Source organism: Lagopus muta, chromosome 2 (assembly GCF_023343835.1).
Source record: "Lagopus muta isolate bLagMut1 chromosome 2, bLagMut1 primary, whole genome shotgun sequence".
Lineage (NCBI taxonomy): Eukaryota > Metazoa > Chordata > Aves > Galliformes > Phasianidae > Lagopus > Lagopus muta.
The window spans coordinates 77,387,865-77,393,463 of NC_064434.1; the positions used below are offsets into that span (position 1 = coordinate 77,387,865).

Consider the following 5,599-nt stretch of genomic DNA (forward strand, 5'->3'; position numbering starts at 1 on the left):
TTCCCTCCTTCAACTTAAAACCATTTCCCCTAGTCCTGCTGTTGTCAGCCCTTTTGAAGAGTTTACTCCCCTCCTGGGTGTAGGTTCCCTTCAGGTACTGATAGGCTGCAATGAGGTCACCCCGCAGCCTTCTCTTCTCCAGGCTGAACAAGCCCAACTCCCTCAGCCTGTCCTCATAAGGGAGGTGCTCCATCCCCCTGATCATCTTAGTTGCCCTCCTCTGGACCCTTTCCAAAATCTCAATGTCTTTCTTGTACTGAGGGCTCCACACCTGGACACAGTACTCCAGATGGGGCCTCACAAAAGCCGAGTAGAGAGGGACAATCACCTCCCTGTCCCTGCTGGCCACCCCTCTCCTGATGGAGCCCAGGATCCCATTTGCCTTTCGAGCTGCCAGAGCGCACTGCTGGCTCATATTCAGTCTCTCGTCCATCAGGACCCCCAGGTCCTTCTCTGCCGAGCTGCTCTCAAGGACCACTCCTCCCAGCCTGTACAGGTGCCTGGGGTTCTTCCGGCCCAAATGCAAAACCCTGCACTTTGCCGTGTTGAACCTCATCAGGTTCACCCGAGCCCAGCCCTCCAGCCTGTCGAGGTCCCTCTGAAGCATCAAATGTTTCATGCATTATTTTAATGTTAACCAAACAATCACTTTCTAACATGACTCTCACAAAAGAGATGAACGTAGACATGTATCACTTATGTGGGAAGGTAGTTCTTGAAATGATTTCGTTCTTTGGCTCTTGGTGTCAAAAGAGAAAGTAATTCCAGTATTATGGGATTTCATAGTCTGAACGAGGTCACTGCTGTTTAGTTATGCATCTTATTTTATCTTCTTTCCTCTAGAAAGTGGCCACTCAAATAAGCTATCCAAAGTTCCATGTCTTCAAATGTAATAGGACAGAAAACAGGAAAGTGGGAAAGATGTCAAAGAGGAATAGGTACGAAACAAGAGAAAGAGGCAAGAAAAGAGATGCAGAAAAGCATATAGGGATGTGCTTATGTAGAAGAAAGGATATGAAGATATAGAAGAAAACTTCACAGAAAATGCTGAAAGAAAGTGAAATTAGAATAATTAAAGTCATTTGGAAACAGAGTAAGTTAGAAAGAGTCAATGATTTGGAACAGTCACTGGAAATAGACATACAAGAGCTGCCTGATGTTATGCAGGAATCTGTGTTGAAGGAATCCAGCCTGTTTGTGGCATTCAGCACAAAACAGCCCTGTAGATCAGCTGAGGCAGCAGAATCCTTTCTTCTTCAAGGCACATCCTTGGCCTTCAATCCTTCCTCCCTATGCTGACATCTGAAAAAAGCAAAGGTGCTCTCTGAAATACAGGAACAAGTCAGTCCATACTCTGCTTGTAAATAGCATTTGTCAGAGAGGGAAAGGTCTGTTGTCACTGGTGGGGTGAGACGTCACCAAGGTGCAAGGATACCACAACACGCGTGGTGCAGCCCACAGGCAGCTTAACATTTTACTCATTTTTCATTGTGATTCTGGCAGCGGCAATATCTGTACAGCACATAAGTTTTCAACTGATGAGAAAAGGCTCGTCATTTTTGTTAAAGATATTCACATTTCTGTGTCACAGAATCATAGAATCATGAAATCACAGAATATCCTAAGTTGGAAGGGAGCCACAAGGATCACAGAATCCATAGTGGAAATACTAAGCTAGGGCTTGAAGCAGTAATCGAGCACCTGTTGAGAAGGCAGAGCCAACTCAAGGGATCTCAGGTGCATGCAATGCATCTGAGTGATGGAAGGGGTGGATCCTGGCTCCACCCCTTCCCAGACCTCATTTAAGGGTTGGCAGTGGAAGGGGAGGATATTTTTCTAGAGATCTTTGCATACCTGAGGTCTTCTGAAGGTAAGCAGCTTATTTTCTTTATTTCTGTACCTACTGCTGTTGTGTTTGAGTGAATCCTCCCTCACTGTGGCATGGGATCTTGCTGTTTTGCTGTCCTTGTTGTGCTTACCGTTGTGTTACAGATTCCAACTTCTGGCTCTGCACAGGGTGACCCAAAATTAAAATGTGATGTACAAAAGCACTGTGCAAATGCTTCTTGATCTCCAGTAACTTGGAGCTGTTATTGTTGCTGTGGGAAATTTGTTTAGGGGCTCTAGCATCCTCTGATGAAGAATCTTCTCCTAATGCCTTGCTTGAACCATCCATGGGCCTCTCTACCCTCAGGGGAGTTAAATGCTCCCCCCAGTTTAAAGCTGTCCATGAACTTGTTTATTAGACCTTCTAGTTTTGTGTTCAATTAATTAAGGTAAATTTTAAAGTGGACTAATCAGGGGCCAGTGTCTTTTTCCCCTGTAACATCTATTTCTAAGCTTTCTACTTTCAAATTTGACCACAAAGTGTTATCACTTAATCCCCAAAAATATGAGATTAATTTATGTATCTGTAGGAACGTGGAGTCTAAATTATAATAATGTGGTAGTTTTAATTGCAAAAGTTATTATATGTTTGCAATGCAGTTACAGAGCAGTTTAGTGATAATTAAAGTTATTTGTGGAACACAGAGTGAGATGTTAGATGAAATTGCTATATTGTCCTATTTACCCATAATTATTTGCCTAAAAATATAAGGGTGGAATTTCATGTTTTGTGCTCTCGGAGAGATGCTTTATGAGAAGGAGATAGTTGTTTAGGTTTGAATAAGTATTTAGTTTAAATGATTTTCTCCGCTCATCCCCAAAACTTTGCATTCAGTCTTTCTTCTACAAACCATGAAAATGCTTCTAGCAGACAGGCAGCTCTTCAGCATGTCCTCAGGTGCTTTTTGAGATAAGATAGAGATGAAAAGTAGAAAAGCATCTGTGTACTGGATGATAAGGGTGAAAACATAAAGTCACAGTGATTTGTAGTATCTCTATGATGTATGTGGAGAACCTTTATTTTTGCTCCTTTAAAAGAAATGGAGCCTTGTACTTGAGGCTAAGGTTAGGGCCATTAATTGGGAATTGTCAGAGTGAATTGCAACTGCAGCGAAGTGTCACTAAGACTATGAAGCTGAAGCGCAGTAAAACTATTCTAGAACATGAAAACTGCATGCAATTTATCTATTGGTGTGTTTGTTATGTTTCAAAATGCTTTGAATAACAGTGATCTTCATGGTCATGATATTCATGCGAGAACTATTATCTACTGGAGAAAAACTTCAGGTAAACTTTAGACTGCAGCTCTCTTATTTACTTGGTATGTCTTTAGGAACTAAGTCATATTATTTAATCCCATCTGGCTTTAGAGCATGGACATAAGTCTGGTTCTCAATGGCCTTAGCACATTTTGAGAAAGATGGAGATAGTTCATAAGGTATTAGGTTTTTGTGGTAAACTGTAAAGTGGGGACCTTTGAACCATTATTTTGCACTTGTAAATCAAGGCAAAGACCTTGAAGAGCCCTTTTTTCCTCAGTAACAGGGGAGATAATTTGGATAAGACTGAGAATGGGCCAATTTGCTGCAGCTGGTTGTTGAAAAACAAAGCTCAGAGCATCATTAATGCCTTTTAATGGACCAAACCAGATCTCTGCTAGGTATAAGTGCTGCACCTCCAATACATCACTTATGTTCTGCTTGCTCTTTCTTCTTTCTCCCCTCTACTTGCTCCTTCTGAGGTGCCAACATGTTTCAGAAAATGAATCTCATAGTGAATGGACTGCAGCATGTTGTTCTCTCCCAGTCTTACTGACAAACTAAATTCAGCATCTATATCAATTACTTTGCACAGATTTCTCTCTCAAAGTGTGTCACCCTTCAAGGGAGGACTAATGATGCTATTGCTTCTGCTGGCACTGTCAGACTTTGCACTAATTTTTGGGGAACACACAGGAAGGAGGTTCATGGCCCTTTATCCCTTTCTCTTATCCTGAAGAAGATCTGCACTTCTCAAACCACAGTAACTGTTACTTTTAGGCAGGAAAATAGAAGCATCTGAACCACACAACATGAAATATTTCTTAGAATGTAAGTATATGTGATTTAAAAAAAATAAATAATAATAATAAAAAAAAAAAAACAAAAAACTAAATCTATTTTGTTCTTCCTGTTGAAGTTTTCTCCATGGAAAGGAAGAGGCTGTATAAAGAAGAACTGACAAATCACTTATTTCAAAACTGGAAGGAAACTTTTAAAGCGCTCAGAAAAGTTGCACATGGAGCTATTTTAAAACTAACAACAGAGTGATGACATCTTGGAATGAATTCCTATGGAATTTGAAAGCAGAGGGTAAATTAGTTTCAGATGGACGACAGATAATTTTTTTTTTTAAATGCCTAAGTGAGTTAGAAACCTAAATCTTCATTTCAGACATGACTAAAGGCACTTAGAGACAGATTTCTTGAAAATATGACTTGGCTTCCTGAGTAATGGGCACACCTGGAAAGCTGTCTAAATGAAAGGCAGTTTTCTTTGTAAAGTACAAAACTTTTTAGACACCCTTATTAGGGGAGGATTGCAAGGAGTATTACTGGGTATTGTCAAGATGAAATTTGAAGAAAAAAGGTTTCTTAGAAGTCTCAAGATTTGGCCTAAAGGATCTCAGGTTATTTACTGATGTTTCTTGCTTCCCTAGATGAGCAGTTCTAGATACAGCAGATAGGAATACGAAGGGGATTAGTGAAAGCAAATTATGTATAGATTTTTATCAGTAAGCAATAAGGAGAAAAATCAGTTTTCCCAGAAATCCAAGCAAAAGGTACATGTATGTAGTAATTTATCCTATAATGTTCTTCAGAGAAGGATATGCACTGAGAAATGTATTGCTGTCTTTGAGATGTCTCTGTGCTGCAAGACGACCACAAACATTTCATGTAGGATGTGCATGTCCTGTCTGTTCTCTAATCAGTCCTTGTGCATTATGTGCTTTGAAACCCACTGTGAAGTAAGTTGACTTATTTTGTTAATTTAGCAGTTAAAATGTGAATTATTCTTAATGCTCAGAAGGGATTGCTGAATTTTCTCTTCTTACAGCCTAAGACTGTTTGCACACAAATGGCAAACTATATTATCTCCGCTTATTATGCTAATACCTTAGGTCCCAAGTCTATACGTCTTATGACAATTTTAATACAAACTATTGGATAAGGATTGCTCTTATTCTGACACTGAAAACATAATCTGAGTGATCGTAGAATTAAGTATCAGAAGTGTATGTATCATTTGACCTAAGTGAGGGATGTTATAACATCAGGTTTTCTTTATGAACACTTATTCTCTATATACAGCTATACTTTTTATGATACTATTTACAATTAGCTCACTATGGTGGAACCTATATTGAAACAAATCTTTGTAATTAATTTTGCTTTAAGGAGTAGAACAACATGGCACAAGAAATAATCGTACTTCAGTGTTTATGAGGTGATAATTCTATATAGCAAACCATTACTTGCATGCTTGAAGGAAGTCTGCTTCTTTCTTTGTCAGTTTGTCCTGAACACCTAAATGACTTTCTGCATGCATCAAGGTCATAATCTACCTGTTATCATAACATGAAAAAGTATCATCATATAACAATACATGTAAAGGTTCTGATAGTCTCTCTTTAAAACTTTCTCCTTTTTTTTTTTTGGGGGGGGGGGGGGGGG

General features: G+C 39.5%; 1 long non-coding RNA gene across 2 annotated transcripts; it reads left to right on the forward strand.

Annotated features, from left to right (window-relative positions):
* The first annotated feature begins 1,844 nt into the window (after positions 1–1,844).
* On the forward strand, positions 1,845–5,304 carry LOC125689378 (uncharacterized). Of its 2 annotated transcripts, XR_007375230.1 has the most exons (3): positions 1,845–1,870; positions 3,927–3,977; positions 4,066–5,304. It is a non-coding gene; the product is annotated as an uncharacterized LOC125689378 (long non-coding RNA). The 2 variants fall into 2 exon arrangements; XR_007375229.1 differs by lacking the exon at positions 1,845–1,870 and having other exon boundaries at positions 3,569–3,977.
* The last annotated feature ends 295 nt before the right edge of the window (positions 5,305–5,599 follow it).